The sequence below is a fragment of the Pleurodeles waltl genome, chromosome 5, assembly GCF_031143425.1.
Source record: "Pleurodeles waltl isolate 20211129_DDA chromosome 5, aPleWal1.hap1.20221129, whole genome shotgun sequence".
Taxonomy (NCBI): domain Eukaryota; kingdom Metazoa; phylum Chordata; class Amphibia; order Caudata; family Salamandridae; genus Pleurodeles; species Pleurodeles waltl.
Window position 1 is genome coordinate 17,667,846 of NC_090444.1, and position 18,669 is coordinate 17,686,514.

The window sequence follows — 18,669 nt, forward strand, 5'->3', positions numbered from 1 at the left end:
CTCAGACTGCCATGTTTTGAAGAAGTCCTTTATTTTCCTCTGTTTTATTATTTATTCAATCAACACTTCTTATATATCCATCTCATTCTTTTGTATGGGCCGTTGTACACATCCTTAAACAATAGGAGAAAAGTAGATAAATGGGCATGAGGGTTAGAGGCCCAGCAGTATTGCTGACACGTGGGCACTGCTGGAGGTTTTCTGCCATTTTTAAATGCAGAGTGACTTTGAAGGCTGCATTTAAATGGAAATGGTGCCCCAATTCGACCTTGGTGCCAGGGCACTTCAAGAGTGATAATCTACCTTATTTTTACATCTTCTCCCCTAGGTGTCCAAGGGGTGGGTGGGATCACATGCCTAAAAGCAAGGGCCTTGTGTAGGAGACTGGCCTGGCCCCGGAAAGTTAGTTTGGCAGTACCCGGGTTCTGTGCTAGAGACCCGGGGATGCATGGAATTGTCCCCCCAATACCAGAATGGTATTGGGGATGACAATTCCATGATCCTAGACATGTTACATGGCCATGTTCGGAGTTACCATTGTGACGCTACATATAGGTAGTGACCTTTATGTAGTAAACGCGTGTAATGGTGTCCCCGCACTCACAAAGTTCGGGGAATTTGCCCTGAACAATGTGGGGGCACCTTGGTTTGTGCCAGGGTGCCCACACACTAAGTAACCTGGCACCTAACCTTCACCAAGTGAGGGTTAGACATATAGGTGACTTATAAGTTACTTATGTGCAGTGTAAAATGGCTGTGAAATAACGTGGACGTTACTTCACTCAGGCTGCAGTGGCAGTCCTGTGTAAGAATTGTCTGAGCTCCCTATGGGTGGCTAAAGAAATGCTGCAGCCCATATGGATCTCCTGGAGCCCCAATACCCTGGGTACCTAGGTACCATATAAAAGGGAATTATAAGGGTGTTCCAGTGTGCCAATGAGAATTGGTCAAATTAGTCATTAGCCTGCAGTGACAATTTTAAAAGCAGAGAGAGCAAAAACACTGAGGTTCTGGTTAGCAGAGCCTATTGCATTCTATTGTGATTCTACATAGTTTGCACTACTTTTCTAACTGTTACTTACCTGTTTTTGGTTTGTGTGCATATATTTTGGGTATATTACTTACCTCCTAAGGGAGTATATCCTCTGAGATACTTTTGGCATATTGTCACTAAAATAAAGTACCTTTATTTTTAGTAACTCTGTGTATTGTGTTTTCTTATGATATTGTGCATATGATATAAGTGGTATAGTAGGAGCTTTGCATGTCTCCTAGTTCAGCCTAAGCTGCTCTGCTATAGCTACCTCTATCAGCCTAAGCTGCTAGAACACCTCTATTCTACTAATACGGGATAACTGGACCTGGTACAGGGTGTAAGTACCACAAGGTCCCCACTATAAGCCAGGCCAGCCTCCTACATTAGGTGATTAGTGGTGTCCAGGGGAGAGTCTGGTGAAGAACAGCTCTGCAGCTACACAGGAATGCCAGAGCAGGGGGAGGGGTAATAAAACATCAAGCCTCAAAGGATAGCAGGACAGGCAGAGAATGCCAGGTCACCTACCCCCACCCCTCACCAGATACCAGACTTAAGGAAGGAATTTGAAAATGTTAGGAGGAGGAGAGCTATGGAAATGAGCCACACTGGGGGTTGGTTTAGTCAACTCTGACTGCTCTGCTGATATTTCAGCTATAATGGATTTCGGAAGAATGATGCTTTCTAGGACAGGAATATGTCACACTTTGGAGGAAGTGGTCTTGCATGGGTGTCACCCTGTATTCTGTTGGTCAGGGGTGCCTCCATTCCTGATGCCCCGGAGCTGGGAATAAATATGTGAGAGGTGCATAGCCTCTCAGATCTGCTGCCTGAAACTACAAGAGGAAGAAGGACTGCCCTGCTGGAATTTGGATTTGCACCCTTGGCCTGCACTGCTGAGGGAACTGCACCTGCTGCACAATCTGGTACTACAGCCCTCGGGACTGTGCCTTACTTCAAGGACTCAGGAGTGGACTCCCTGCAGCTACAGGTTAACAGAGCTTCACCTGCATCATCTCCAGCAAGAGTCCCCAGCCTGGAGTGCATCCAGTGGATTTTTAAGGATTTGTCCGGTGTGTTGTGGGAATTGTGGTCCATCCTTCCACGGGCCAGCCAGAAGATTCCAGACCCTTGGATTTGCATTCTGGACCCTTTGGACCTGCAAGGAGGAAACACCTCCTGAAGTTTGGAAAAGATTGGAGAATTTTGGTACAGTGGCACTTTTTTTTCCTAAGCACTAGAAAATGTTTATTCTTTAAAAATTCATATCTCCGGTTCCCTACATTGGATTTTTGAGGTTTTGGTGTCTATTTACTCACAAAAAGATATCCTATTTTCGTTAACTGGTGTGAGATTTGTATTGTGTGTGGAGTCTCACTTATTTACTGTACTGTTTTTTTCTAATGCGTCACACTCTTGTCCCCTAAGTTAGGCCTGCTTGCTCCGTTACAGCTACTAAGGTTTGAGCAAGGGGCTAAATTACTGAGACATTTATTGACCCTATATTTGGTTAGTGGTGTATTACCAGATGAGTGGTAGGTGCATACTTACCACAACCAATAACCCACTTTCCGACTGGAGTGTTTTAATCCTTTAATCAACCGAAAGCAGACTGGGGCATACCAGCCGGGCGCTTCCTAATGCTTGCAGCTGAACCGTAGCACATCACGGACACAGAACTTGAACATCACCCCGTGATGCACACACTTCACATTATAGGCAGTGGGTGTCGCCTGACCACCTGGGTCACCGAGCATTGGCGCACACCATCCGAGACCCCTTTGCTATAATCTCTTTTGACCTGGGAGCAGGATATTGGTAGGGAATTCACAGATAAGAATAGGGAAAGAGTACTAACTTATCCCAAGAAAGTTTCACGAAATTTCAATACATTCAGCATAGCGTACTGCAAAGGGACCATCTTAGGCCTGCGTCCTTGCACCAAATAGGTGGTTCCTTCCCAGAATGCACTTAGATGCCGGAGCTCCACCTCAGATTTGGCCTATAAGTTTTGGGCCTGTCCAGAAGTGGAGCGACTGGATGAATATTTCTGGTGCCATCACGGGGCTAACAGACCAGGCGGATATCTGCACCATAGAAAGTACCCTTCTTGGTCTTTTTAAATGCCCAAAATGAGCAAAGGTGACCAACTGTTTTATTGACATTGTCCTGTTAATTGGCCGCAGAACTATTGCCATGCACTGGAAAGTTCAGGCCTTCCCAGGCTTGCATTACTGGTGAGCAGTGCTATTGAAATGGGGAAAAGTAGAAACTGTAGCACATAAACAGGAGGAGGCGCGGGGACTGTGCAGGATACCAATTGCAGCTGACTGGGAAACGTTCATGCAAAACCTGCTACTATATAAAGAGGAGCTCCTGTCTCCATCCCCTTTCCTCCTGCCATGGTCCCCCTACCATCAATATGCTCCTCGCGGCTGGTATCCCCTCGATTCCCCTCAAAGTGCCTTGATTCTCAGAACGGATGGAACACTAACTCAAACTGCCTCATAGAACAAGCTTACGGTTAAAAGGATCTATAGGAAGAAGGGGTATTTGTAGGGTAGGATAAAGTAACTGCAATGTTGAGCATGATATGTATGATTTGTTGTAACCATACTGACTTCCTTGTTTTGTTACTGTTTACAGACTTTAATGATTCAAGGGCTCCTGATGTATATATACACATTATGTGTCCATACATCAACCTCTATGTCTAATGAACAGACTATACAGTGCACAGATCGGAATGTGTCACTGGCTCATGCTTATCTTCTTAACAACTAATAAAAATTGGTTTAAAAAAAAAAAAAAAAAAAATCTGGGTCCTAAGCCCCCATCCATCTCAACACGTCCCAGAGGTACTCCCATCTGAGGATATCAAAGGCCATTTAAATATCCAATGCCACTGCTACAGACAGTGTCAGAGTCAGCCACTGAGTGTATCACATGGGACAGCCCACGCAGATACATCTGTGTCCCTCTGCTTGGCATAAATCCGCATTGATCAGCGAGTACCAGATGAGTCAAAACTCTGCTCACTCTTGTCGCTAAATGTTTTGGCCAGGATCTTGGTGTCAACTTCCACCATAGAGAGGGACTGTGAGAAAGTAGCCTCTTTCTAGCCTTGTTACCCCCACTTTGGGCCTGTCTGTGAGTGTATGTCAGGGTGTTTTCACTGTCTCACTGGGATCCTGCCAGCCAGGGCCCAGTGCTCCTAGTGAAAACCCTAGGTTTTCAGTATGTTTGTTATGTGTCACTGGGACCCTGCTAGTCAGGACCCCAGTGCTCATAAGTTTGTGGCCTATATGTATGTGTTCCCTGTGTGGTGCCTAACTGTCTCACTGAGGCTCTACTAATCAGAACCTCAGTGGTTATGCTCTCTCATTTCTTTAAAATTGTCACTAACAGGCTAGTGACCAATTTTACCAATTTACATTGGCTTACTGGAACACCCTTATAATTCCCTAGTATATGGTACTGAGGTACCCAGGGTATTGGGGTTCCAGGAGATCCCTATGGGCTGCAGCATTTCTTTTGCCACCCATAGGGAGCTCTGACAATTCTTACACAGGCCTGCCACTGCAGCCTGAGTGAAATAACGTCCACGTTACTTCACAGCCATTTTACACTGCACTTAAGTAACTTATAAGTCACCTATATGTCTAACCTTTATCTGGTAAAGGTTAGGTGCAAAGTTACTTAGTGTGAGGGCACCCTGGCACTAGCCAAGGTGCCCCCACATTGTTCAGAGCCAATTCCCTGAACTTTGTGAGTGCGGGGACACCATTACACGCGTGCACTACATATAGGTCACTACCTATATGTAGCTTCACAATGGTAACTCCGAATATGGCCATGTAACATGTCTAAGATCATGGAATTGCCCCCTCTATGCCATCCTGGCATTGTTGGCACAATTCGATGATCCCAGTGGTCTGTAGCACAGACCCTGGTACTGCCAAACCTGCCTTTCCTGGGGTTTCACTGCAGCTGCTGCCAAACCCTCAGACAGGTTTCTGCCCTCCTGGGGTCAAGCCAGGCTTGTCCCAGGATGGCAGAACAAAGGACTTCCTCTGAGAGAGGGTGTTACACCCTCTCCCTTTGGAAAATGGTGTGAAGGCAGGGGAGGAGTAGCCTCCCCCAGCCTCTGGAAATGCTTTCTTGGGCACAGATGTGCCCAATTCTGCATAAGCCAGTCTACACCGGTTCAGGGACCCCATAGCCCCTGCTCTGGCGCGAAACTGGACAAAGGAAAGGGGAGTGACCACTCCCCTGACGTCACTCCCCTGACCTGCACCTCCCCTGGGAGGTGTCCAGAGCTCCTCCAGTGTGCTCCAGACCTCTGCCATCTTGGAAACAGAGGTGCTGCTGGCACACTGGACTGCTCTGAGTGGCCAGTGCCACCAGGTGACGTCAGAGACTCCTTGTGATAGGCTCCTTCAGGTGTTGCTAGCCTATCCTCTCTCCTAGGTAGCCAAACCCTCTTTTCTGGCTATTCAGGGTCTCTGTCTCTGGGGAAACTTTAGATAACGAATGCAAGAGCTCATCCGAGTTCCTCTGCATCTCTCTCTTCACCTTCTGCCAAGGAATCGACTGCTGACCGCGCTGGAAGCCTGCAACACTGCAACAAAGTAGCAAAGACGACTACTGCAACTCTGTAACGCTGATCCTGCCGCCTTCTCGACTGTTTTCCTGGTGGTGCATGCGGTGGGGGTAGTCTGCCTCCTCTCTGCACTAGAAGCTCCGAAGAAATCTCCCGTGGGTCGACGGAATCTTCCCCCTGCAACCGCAGGCACCAAAAAGCTGCATTACCGGTCCCTTGGGTCTCCTCTCAGCACGACGAGCGAGGTCCCTAAAATCCAGCAACTCTGTCCAAGTGACTCCCACAGTCCAGTGACTCTTCAGTCCAAGTTTGGTGGAGGTAAGTCCTTGCCTCACCTCGCTGGGCTGCATTGCTGGGAACCGCGACTTTTGCAGCTACTTCGGCCCCTGTGCACTTCAGGCGGAAATCCTTCGTGCACAGCCAAGCCTGGGTCCACGGCACTCTAACCTGCATTGCACGACTTTCTAAGTTGGTCTCCGGCGACGTGGGACTCCTTTGTGTAACTTCGGGTGAGCACCGTTTCACGCATCCTCGTAGTTCCCGTTTTTGGCACTTCTCCGGGTGCTACCTGCTGCTGAGAGGGCTCCTTGTCTTGCTCGACGTCCCCTCTCTCTCCTGGTCCAATTTGCGACCTCCTGGTCCCTCCAGGGCCTCAGCAGCGTCCAAAAACGCTAACCGCACGATTTGCAGCTAGCAAGGCTTGTTGGCGTTCTTTCGGCGGGAAAACACTTCTGCACGACTCTCCACGGCGAGAGGGATCCGTCCACCAAAGGGGAAGTCTCTAGCCCTTTTCGTTCCTGCAGAAACCGCAGCTTCTTCTGTCCAGTAGAAGCTTCTTTGCATCCACAGCTGGCATTTCTTGGGCATATGCCCATCTCCGACTTGCTTGTGACTTTTGGACTTGGTCCCCTTGTTCCACAGGTACCCTAGATTGGAAATCCACAGTTGTTGGTTTGTGTCTTTCCTGCATTATTCCTCTAACACGACTTCTTTGTCCTTAGGGGAACTTTAGTGCACTTTGCACTCACTTTTCAGGGTCTTGGGGAGGGTTATTTTTCTAACTCTCACTATTTTCTAGTAGTCCCAGCGACCCTCTACAAGGTCACATAGGTTTGGGGTCCATTCGTGGTTCGAATCCACTTTTGGAGTATATGGTTTGTGTTGCCCCTATCCCTATGTTTCCCCATTGCATCCTATTGTAACTATACATTGTTTGCACTGTTTTCTAAGACTATACTGCATATTTTTGCTATTGTGTATATATATATTGTGTATATTTCCTATCCTCTCACTGAGGGTACACTCTAAGATACTTTGGCATATTGTCATAAAAATAAAGTACCTTTATTTTTAGTATAACTGTGTATTGTGTTTTCTTATGATATTGTGCAAGTGACACTTGTGGTACTGTAGTAGCTTCACACGTCTCCTAGTTCAGCCTAAGCTGCTCTGCTAAGCTACCATTATCTATCAGCCTATGCTGCTAGACACCCTATACACTAATAAGGGATAACTGGGCCTGGTGCAAGTACCCCTAGGTACCCACTACAAGCCAGTCCAGCCTTCTACAGGGACCTATAGAAACTCTGGTCCATTAGGTCTCTGCCAAGCTTGGGGAACATGATAATGTGGGCCTCCTGCATAGATGGGGTAATTTGCTACTGGGTCAGAATTCCAAGAGGGTTTCCAGTAGGTAGGGTGCTAAAAGATCAGCAACGGCCTGATAATATTCCTCTGGGAGACTATTAGGCCTGGGGGGCTTACATTGAACCATGGACTGAATCACCTCCTGCAGCATCTCTAGCTGGAGTTTCTTATCTAGCCTATACCTCTGGGCTTCTGTAAGAAGGGGTAGTTCCAGGTTATCCAGATGGACTGTCAACAGATAATAGCACAGGAGCAGGTTAATGCGTACCTAAATGTTGATCATCTCACCATATTCACACAGCAGTGAGAGATTCAGTGGTGGTGGACACTCATTTGAGGAGTCATGCCAGCATTCTCATTTGTCGCCCTCTCTATATAGGCACCGGCGTCAGTCTCGGAGGGTCAGACAGTCCAATCTATACCCGATTTCCCCAATGCGCATCTGCGTCAAGGTCTCCCGACCTCTCGCCTACGTGGGCCTGCCTCTGGATGTTTTTAGGCTTTTCTTATCTGTGCCTCAAGACATCGCAGCATACCACTAACATGGGACATGCATTCCCCCTGCGTCACCACCTTCTAAGTCTCCCATGTTAGCCCGCTCTGTCTGGCAGTTAACCAGTTAGTCTCGAAAATTTTGCAGTCACCTCCTGAAGTTGCTGGAAAATATTGCATCACCCAGTGCCTCGGAGAGGAGGTGCCACAGGGGGCCGCAGCTGAGCCTCAGTGGGGTCCAGTGCATCAGCAGTGGTGCGTAGTTTTAGAGGAACTGTCAAAATATATTAACAGATTGCACAGTTTCCACCTCAGTCTTTGTTATCAAGAACCTATCCAGATGGTTATGAGTGTCATGAGTGAGGATCAGCAAGTCCACCATCATGGAAGCGGGTTTACTTTTCCCAGATCCTAGAAGGGGCATAGCTATTAAAGTTCAAAGCAAGAGATAGGCCATCAGGATTCTCTCAACGCTGGAGTCTTCTCCACAGTGTCCAGTGCACTGTCATCCGAATTGGAGCCCATGACGGCCTCCACAAGAGCTCTCACTTCCTTGTGCTGAGATCGCGGAATCTCACAATCCAGAGTGCCATAATTGCGGACGACCACCACACAACTCTGAAACGGGCATGTATGGTGTGTCCCAGAAGTTGAAACTCAGTCCCAGACCCCCTCAGTAGTAGTAAATACATGTGTGCAGTCACCAAGGAGAGCTTTCAATTTAGCGGATAGAGAAGCATATAATGGAGACCCATTGCTCTGAGCTTCTGCTTTACTCCCCCAAAAGTAATCCACATTTGTTGCACTTGCTTAGTGTAGTCTGGAAATGTATGGATCACTTGTTTTTCCATAGTTAGGACACACAGCTTGGCGGAATGCCTGAAGGATAGCGCCCCTGTCTAGGTAATTAAGCTTTTTTGCAATCACAGTAAGCAGTATTTCCCCCACAACCTACCTATCCTCAACAACTTTTTCTCGAATACTTACCGTTTATACTGTTTCAAGAACAATAAAAGACAGTTCTTTGAAACCAAAACGCTGCCATCTCGAGTCATAAATCAGCCATCCTCGTACAAAGTGGTGTCAGAAGTGGGATCAGAACTCAGTATACATATAGAAGAAGATGGAGGAAAAACCCACCATGGCGAATGTAATTGCTCAACTCGCGGAGGGACAACGCCATCTCCAGTTGATGTGGGAGCAACAAATGAAGGACGCTAAAGAGGAGAGAGAGGCGTTACAAACAGCCCTTAAAAGTCAGGCCACAATTATGGCCAACAATCAACTGGTCCATGAAACTGCCTTGAGCAAATTAACAGAAACCATTGCACATACTAAAGTACATCCGAAGGTGCCCAGCAGTGTGCTACAAAAATATCAAGACCAGGAAGACCCTGACTCTTTTTTTCTTAATTTTGAAAGGGTGGCCAGCTCAGCCAACTGGCCCGAGGAAAAATGGGGCCAGTATGTAGCCCCATTATTGACTGGACAGCTGCAAGCCACATATCAAGCCATTAATCCTATGGGTACACTGCCATACAAGGAGATCAAAAAGACCATCCTAGAAAGGATAGGACTTGACAGCGAAAGTTATAGGAGCAAGTTCAGACACATGAAATGGGGATTACAAGAAAATCCGCGGGCCCTATATTACAGAGTTCAACATGCGGCGGGACGATGGTTAAGACCCACAGAAAAGACTTGGGAGGAAATGTTCGATGTTATCGTCCTAGAACAATTCCTTGATGCACTGCCTCCATCCACAAGGAACTGGGTTAGGCTACACCCAGGGTTAAGCAACGAAACTGCCATTGACCTAGCCTGTGTCTTCCACAGGAGCCCAGATTTTAGAGCTAATCCCAATCGAAATCTGGGTCAATCCCCTGCACGGCCAAATATAGGGAAAGTAGTGCCTTCCCGACCCTTAAGTTCACATGAACAAGAGCGAATACCTAGTCCCCATCCTACTCCAGCCCCCTATCCTTCTAACGGGCCTCAATGTTATAACTGTTCAGAATGGGGTCACATTGCCCGGTTTTGCCCACAAAAAAAAAAGATATAGAGGAACCAATGGAAATTGGTGTCACTAAAGGCAGGGTTTTCTGGGCTGGAGAGGCTAAGCCTACATATACACTTCCCATTCGTCTAAATGGACAAGAAAAAGTAGCCTTAGTTGACTCTGGTTGCAGCCAGAACGTTATAAGACAAGACCTAGTAGAAGCAAGACAAACCATGCCCCAGACCCAGGTACTGATAGCATGCGTCCATGGTGATCAGTCATATTATCCAGTGGCAAGGATCAGGTTTCAGTGGAGGGGTGAGGAAGAAATCCTCAGGGTTGGGGTATTGCCACATCTTGAGGAAGATATCATCATTGGGACAGACTATGCAGCCTTTCCACGATTACTGAACAAAACCGGGGAAGAACATATGATGAAGAAGTGGTGGGAGGAAATACCCTATGATACTGAAATAGCCGAGACTAGACCTCTCAAAACACACTTAAGCAAGAGACGGAAAAGATCTCCTGACATACACTAAAGACTTAAGAGAAAATCTACAGTCGGTTTGGGATAGGGCCCATGAGAATCTACGAGAAGCCCAAGACAAACAAAAGAAGAATTGTGCTCCGTACCCTTAATGTTGGGGACAAGGCTTTGATCCTTCTCCCCAGTAGTGAGAATAAGTTGTTAGCCCGATGGCAAGGGCCATATGAAGTGTTAGAACGAATCAACCCAACAACATACCGACTGGCGCTTCCCCATCGACCCCAAAAAGAAAAAATATATCACATAAATTTGTTTAAAAAAATGGCAAGAGACCGATAATATACATAGAATACAACATATCATGACAGAACAGATAGAAGACATTCCGTATCCCTCCTTTTCCTCTTCCTCCAATTTAGAGGATAATAAACCCAAGATCAATACCTCTCTTGATGAAACATATCTAGATTCTCTCTTTCAAACTATTACAACCTATGCAGATGTATTCTCACGACAACCTGGCCACACTACTCTAACTGAACACAGTATTCGAACTAAGAGTGAGGCAATCGCAAGACAAAGACCCTATAGGATTCCTGAGGCCATGAAAAATATAATCGAACAAGAAGTTACAAAAATGTTGCAATCCGGTATTATTGAGCCATCCAATAGTCCCTGGTGTTCCCCTATAGTGTTAGTACCCAAGCCAGACGGGACCACACGCTTCTGTGTAGATTACAGGAAGGTTAATGAGCTCACCTACTTTGACGCTTACCCTATGCCTCGCATTGACGAACTATTGGAGAGAATAGGGCACGCCAAGTTCATGTCTACTCTAGATCTCACGAAAGGATATTGGCAGATCCCATTAAAAGAGACCGACCGAGAAAAAAACGCCTTTGCGGCACCCTCTGGATTATATCATTTTACCGTCCTCCCTTTTGGGTTACATGGGGCCCTGCCACCTTTCAAAGGTTAATGGATATGGTCTTACGTCCCCATCGCTTATATGCAGCTGCATACTTAGACGACATCGTGATATTTAGTGACTCATGGACTGACCACCTCAAATATTTATCAACAGTATTACAGACATTGAGAGAAGCCCACTTGACTGCCAATCCCGAAAAGTGTATGTTAGGTTGTACCTCCATTAGATATTTAGGTTATGTCTTGGGACAAGGACTGGTCCGACCTCAAATTGAAAAAGTAAAAGCCATACAACAGATCCCGATTCCAACATAAAAAAAAAGAAGTGCGCTCATTCCTTGGTCTCGTCGGCTACTACAGGCGATTTATTCCAGGGTTTTCCAACATTGCTGAGCCCCTTACGAACTTGCTGAAGAATGGGTCACCTAAAACCTTTTCCTCATTACCTGACGCAAGTATGCGCAGTTTCTTGAGACTCCGGGAGGCCTTGGCTACTGACCCTGTGTTATGTTGCCCTAATTTCGGTAGCCCGTTCTATTTACAGACCGACGCCTCTGATGTGGGCCTTGGAGCTGTGTTGTCTCAACCCCAGCCTGATGGTTCTGTTCACCCTGTTTTGTATATAAGTAGGAAGCTTCTCCCGTGGGAACGACACTACCCCACTATTGAGAAGGAATGTCTGGCCATTAAATGGGCCATTGAATCCCTTCGTTATTATCTTAGTGGCCGTCCCTTCTCCCTCCTGACTGATCATGCCCCTCTCACCTGGCTGTCTCGCCATAAGGATACCAATCCTAGAATCCTGAGATGGTTTCTTTCCTTACAACCCTTTTCGTTTCAGGTGCTCCATTCTCCCGGCCGTCTCATGGCGAATGTTGACTTTCTCTCCCGATGTCCTCCAGCTGAGCGTCGTCTACAGACACTCTCTAGGGGGAGTGTTTGTGATGGGTCGCTCCGACCCGACCCACACAATTACATTGCTTGAGCTGATTCTGCCACAAATGACCTGGAGACAAATGGAGACTCTGACGCTTTGATTGGTTGGTTACAGCAATCGCGGGAACGGCCGCAGGTTAAAAGTGGAGTTTTGCTTATGTCAGGGGGTGTCGTGAGCTGGAGCCGAAACATCCTGGAACTGGTAGCAACGGAGGAAAGGAAGGAGTGGAAGGAGCAGGAGGACGAGGAACCAGGTATCACGGAGACCACCGGCCGGACGAGTGTGATTACGGGGCAGTCTGGAGCAGAAGGACCACAGCGGGGAACGGAAGACCACTGGCCCCGGGGAGCCTACTCTTGAGCCGCCACGCTTCAGGAGAAGCGTGGCCTTCCCAGGTACGGAGACGCGAACAGGGAAGAGGAGCGGGGAAGGGAGGCGGAGAAGAGTGGGGAAGGGAGGGGGGAAAAAGGGAAACGGGCACTTTGGGGACGGGGGTAAGAAAACATCACTAAACTCAGGTATGTAGAGTAAAGGCGAAAGAGAGACAGAAAATAAGGCACCAAGAAGATAGAAGCTTACGCAGGAAAGAGAAAAGGGAATGAAGACAGCGGAAAAGTCCACTTGAGTTATTATCAAAAACAACTAAGAGAGAGAGAGAGAGAGAGAGAGAAAGAGAGAGACGGGAAAAACATACAAGAGAAAAGAAGACCTACTCAGGATGCAAAAGAGGGAAAAGGCAGGAAAGAAGCAGCTCAGGAGAATCAGAAGAGAGAAAAAAACAAGGGAAAGAAATAAAGGAGTCAAGAAGACAACCGAGACAGGGAGGGAAAGAGAAGGGAAAAAGAAGAGAGAGTAAGCCTAAAACCTCTTCCCCACTTACTGTACCTATTCTCTTTTTTTTTTTTTCCCCGCGAGGTACTGGAAGAAAGAAGAGAAGAAGACGAGCTAAGAAGTCAACCAAGAAAATAACCCCACAACCTACCTATTCTCAACAACTTTGTCTCTAATACTTACCGTTTATACTGTTTCAAGAACAATAAAAGACAGTTCTTTGAAACCAAAACGCTGCCATCTCGAGTCATAAATCTGCCATCCTCGTACAAGGGCACAGTGAGATTAACGGATTTGCCCAGAATCACAGGATGGCAACCCTGCCAAGTACCATGCATCAGGGTGTACAGTAATGCATTTTTGTGCTGGTGCCTGCAATACACCACGAAAAGGCAAACGTCATTCATTCAGTAGCTCCTACATGGTTCATTAAATACTTAATCAGGCAACTCTGTAGAGTATGACAAACAAAGCTGCCAGAGCACTTTGTGCTGCCAGTCCCTGCAAATACAGTCAATATATACCAGGCCCAGGTCAAGCAAATGCCACTCTTTGCTACAGTCAGCAACAACTTGGGCTTGCCTATGTTGTTTAGTTTTCAATTCGATTTTCGACATTCACAGAGAAGCATCAGCCTCCAGGCCCAGCCCTAACTACCCATGTGTACCCTGTTCTATATAAAATTAGAACCAAACAAAGACAGGCTCTGAGCCGAGACTTCACCTGTCAGCATTTTCTGTCCACATATTTCAACACTGGGAAGGTTCTGCCTTCATCCGGTCCACACAGCAGCACCTTGAAGCCCTGCACCAGCCTCAAGATTTGAAAAGAGCTCAGGTCCAGCAAGCACAGAGGAAGGCAGCCTCTCTGAGCCGAGCAACACTGGGTCAGGTAGCACTAAGAGTTGCACAACCAAGAAGCACCATGACAAGCCAGTCCTGACAGGCCTCTGCCTCTACCAATAGTCAGTGAAGATGTCTACACACTAATGGGAGTGGAGTGTTCTAGAGTGGAGCAGAGTGTCCTAGAGTGAAGATGTACAGAGTGGAGTACTGAGGAGTAGAGTGTCATAGAATGGAGTAGAGTGTGGTAGAGTTGAGGGGCACAGAGTGGAGTAAAGTGCCATAGAGTCTACTGAAGTGGAGTAGAGTGTCCTAGAGCAAAGATGTATAAAGTGGAAAGGAGTGTTGAGGAGTAGAGTGTTGTAGAGTGGAGTGGTTTAGAGTGGTAAAGTGATGTGGAGCGTCATGGAGCAGAGTGTTCTAGAGTGAAGATGTATGGTGTAGAGTTTTGTGGAGTGGAGTGTCGTAGAATAGAGTAGAGCACAGTGTCCTAGAGTGGAGAAGAGTGTCTTAGAGTGGAGATGTATAGAGCAGAGTAGAGTGTTGAGGATTAGAGTCCCATGGAGCAGAGTGTCGTAAAGTGGAGGGGTATAGAGTAGAGTGCAGTGGCGTGGAGGGGCATAGAGTGGAGTAGAATGTTGTAGAGTGGAGTGGTGTAGAGTAGAGTGGAGTGTTGTGGAGTAGAGTGTCCTAGAGTAACGATGTATAGAGTGGAGAGAAGTGTTGAGGAGTAGAGTGTTTTAGATTGGAGTGGCTTAGTGTTTAGGTGCACAAAGTGGAGTAGAGAGATGTAGAGTAAAGTGGTGTGGAGTAGTGTACAAAGGAGTATGCATGGTGTGGTAGTGCACTGCCATTACAGACAACACATTTTCGATTGAAATGACCATTACATTTAAACGCAGACTTTTACTGATCAAACTATACAGCATGCAAATGATGTGTGGAAATAGCATTACCTAGCGTACTGACTTGTTTTAATCATATTAAAATATTAGTTTCCACCACACTTACGTTTTACAAAAAAACAAGCTTCATTTGTGCTTTCCTAATTCTATGTCAGGACCGGTGGCGAAGCTGGATTGGGAATCGGGTCAACAGAGGATGGAAGAGGCAGAAAGCCAGCCTCGCTGGCGTGCGAAGCCCATAAGATGGGAAGTCAGGGGGCCTAGTGCTCTGGCCAGAGCTTTATAAACAGACAATTGGACATTTGAGTCCAGTGCTTCTACCAAACTTTCTTCAAAAGAAGAGGGAAATATTCCCCTTTGTCCTCTTCACAAACTCATGCAGTGAAATCGCACATGCATGCATGTGCCAGAAGGCCAGCCGAGACTAGAACGAAGATACGCAACTAACCCAAGATTGCAGCCGCGTCTGTGCTCCCTCTCCCGCCCCACAAAGAAAAATTGGAATAACGAGTAATCGCATCCCTGGAGGCCGAATCGCTCCCACCTGAAAAGCGCAATCACAGGCTTCGGCATATGCGACACGTCATGTCTATCAAATTAAAACACATTAACCAAGCAATATAATAATAGTCAAGACGAGCACTTAACTGGCAGCGGAGCAGCAAAGAAAGAGAAAGTCTTGTGATGTCGGGAGTTTATATATGTGGTCTATCTCTATGGTTGCTCACATGATTATTGAAGTTATGGGAAATGTAGTTTTAAACAAATCTCTATTTTTATTGGCTGCTGAGTAAAATAAAGCATGGAAAGAGACGCATAATCCTCAACTATGTGTCCTTAATAGAATTGAAAATTCTTGACATGATAGCTAGAAAATGTTATATTCTAAAATATTTGCAGTTCATATACTCATAACTATGGGGGTCATTACGACTTTGGCGGTCTTTGCTAAAGACTGCCGAAGCCATGGGCGCCACAATACCGCCAGTGCTGGCGGTATGTGCTGCACCCTATTATGACTTTTCCGCTGGGCCAGCGGACGGAAACAGCGTTTCCGCCCGCTGGCCAAGCAGAAAAGTTACATCAACATTGAAGCCGGTTCGTAATAAAGCCGGCGGCAATGTTGATGTGCAGCGGGGCAGCAGCAACCGTTGCACATTTCACTGCCCATAATTTGGGCGGTGAAATGCGCATTGGGGCTGTGCCTGGGGGCTCCTGCACTGCCCATGCCAAGTGCATGGGCAGTGCAAGGGCCCCCAGGGCACCCCGAGCCCCCCTTACCGCCAGTCTTTCCATGGCGGTGTTTACTGCCATGGACAGGCTGGCGGATGGGGACTCATAATCCTCAGGGCAGCGCTGCTTGCCACCTTGCGGTAGGCAATGAATATGACCGCCTGGCAGTAGGCTGGTGGTACCGGCAGTATGACTGCCGCAAATGGGCCACGGTCATAATGCGCCTGGTGGACACCGCCAGCCTGTTAACGGTACTACTGCAACGGCCGACGGGGCGGTCCGGGGCCACCGGGGTCGTAATGACCCCCTATGTGTTGAGCCGGTGTTCAGACTCGAACATGCCGCCCCCAGTTGTATAGTCAGCTGCTCTCCCCGTGATGTCACATCCGCTACCTGAGACGACAAAGGGATACCGAAGTTGCTGTGACCTTACACCTTCTCCCTAGAACGACAGATGGATACTTATGTTCCCCTGACGTCACATCCTCCCCCTAGAATGACAGATGGTGGTTCCCCTGACGTCACATCCTTCACCTAGAACGACAGATGACTGTTCCCGTGACGTCACATCCTCCCCCTAGAACGAAAGATGGATACTGATGTTCCGCTGACGTCACATCCTCCCCCTAGAACGACAGGTGGCTGTTCCCGTGACGTCACATCCTCCCCCTAGAACGACAGATGGATACTGATGTTCCCCCCGTGACGTCACATCCTCCCCCTAGAACGACAGGTGGCTGTTCCCGTGACGTCACATCCTCTCCCTAGAACGACAGGTGGATACTGATGTTCCCCCCCGTGACGTCACGTCCTCTCCCCGAAACGACATACTGATGTTCCCCTGACTTCACATCCTCCCTCTAGAACGACAGTTGGATACCGATGTCCTCATTCTAAGAGGCCTCTTCAGCCAGGCCCATGTGCTGCTCAGTGTACAAAAGTAACCCGCGGTGTCCTTACCGGGCCCTGACCCCGCGGCCTTGTGATGTCTGCGGCAGCAGAGGAGCCTCCAGGGGCCTCCGGGGAGCGTCCGTCCCGGGCCTGAGGTCACTTCAGCACGAGGTCGCTCTGAGCATGCGGACAGCAGCTGTTCCCCCTCTCGTGGTAGCAGTGTCTCTGGCTCTGAGCATGCGCACAGTAGCTCTTCCTGCAAGTTTTACTGCCGTGTCTCTGAGTTTGAGCATGCGCAGATCCACTGTTGCGTTTCCACGTACACAAGGCTGCCTTGTGCGTGCGCAGATCGCCGGTTTGTGTTCCTTTTCTACGTGTACGACGTGTCCAGGGCGTTGTGCATGCGCAGATCAGCGACTCTTGCGGTGTCTCGGGCTGTATGTACAGATCGCCTGTTTCTGCACTGTTTTTACCTGGTGTCTCGGGCTCTGAGCATGCGCACAGTAGCTGTTCCTGCACGTTTTACTGCTGAGTCTCTGATTCTGAGCGCGCGCAGATCCACTGTTGTTGTTCCATGCTGCCTTGCGCATGCGCAGATTGCCTGTTTGTGCTCTCGGTTTACGGTGACTCAGACCCTGAGCGTGCGCAGATCCGCTGTTCCTTTGCTACGTGTACCACGTGCCCAGGGCGTTGTGCATGCGCAGATCAGCGACTCTTGCGGTGTCTCGGGCTGTATGTACAGATCGCCTGTTTCTGCACTGTTTTTACCTGGTGTCTCGGGCTCTGAGCATGCGCACAGTAGCTGTTCCTGCACGTTTTACTGCGGAGTCTCTGATTCTGAGCGCGCGCAGATGCACTGTTGTTGTTCCATGCTGCCTTGCGCATGCGCAGATTGCCTGTTTGTGCTCTCGGTTTACGGTGACTCAGACCCTGAGCGTGCGCAGATCCGCTGTTCCTTTGCTACGTGTACCACGTGCCCAGGGCGTTGAGCATGCGCAGATCAGCTACTCTTGCGGTGTCTCCGGCTGCGAGTGTGCACAGATCGCATCTTTCTGCTCTGTTTTTACCTCGTGTCTCGGGCTCTGAGCATGCGCAGATGCGCTTTTCCAAGCCGAACATTAGCTTCCATACTTACCCAAGACATGTGATCTGAAAGTTGGTGGAGCGGAAATTGAGAGTAGGTGCATCTTGTGGCAATTGGGTCCAGGGAGCGGGCTCCCTAACCATGGCGTTGCAACAGTGATGTAGCATTGGCAGCCCTATTGAGCGGAGGGGCCCAGGATGCCTTAGAGACCCATTTTGGTGCTTCCTGCTCTGCTGGGCCTGGTCATCGTTGTCATCATCCCTCTTTTCCTGCTCTGCCGGGTCGTTGTCTTCCGGAGCCTTTGTGCCTTGATCCTCCTTGTCCCCTTCTTGTCTTTTTGCCTCTGGTTGCCTGAGCCTCTGCTCTTGCTCCTAGTAGTGCTGTTCTCTGTCCCCGGTCCTCGTAGTCCTTGTCCTCTTCGTGTTATGCAAGCTTGACTTGATCTCTTGCTCCGCGTCCTCCATGCTCAGGTCTTTGTATGCCTAGTCCTCTTTGTGCTTGTGCTTCTTCTACCATCCTGGTGCCCCCGGTCCCTATTCTCCTGGTTCGTGTTGATCTTTCTTTAACCTGATTCCTTAGTCTTCGTCATTCTCTGCTTTCTTGCCCTGTTCATTTGATTCCTAGGGTATCCCAGTTCCCTGTCCTATTGGAGCCTTGGTCCACACTGGCTCTTGTATCCTGGCAGTTTTTGGTTTGGCTCCTGCAGCTCTTGTCCTCCTGGTTTGGATTATCCTGTTCCTCCTGGCCTTGTT

General features: G+C 48.2%; 1 protein-coding gene across 2 annotated transcripts in view; it reads right to left on the bottom strand.

Annotated features, from left to right (window-relative positions):
* LOC138295299 (zinc finger protein 850-like) overlaps positions 1-17,343 on the bottom strand; it is a 39,954-nt gene extending 22,611 nt beyond the window's left edge. For both annotated transcript variants that reach the window (XM_069233505.1, XM_069233506.1), the window contains exon 1: positions 16,903-17,343. The gene's annotated coding sequence lies outside the window, so the exon portion shown is untranslated. The remainder of the gene's footprint in view (positions 1-16,902) is intronic.
* Between the last annotated feature and the right edge of the window lie 1,326 nt (positions 17,344-18,669).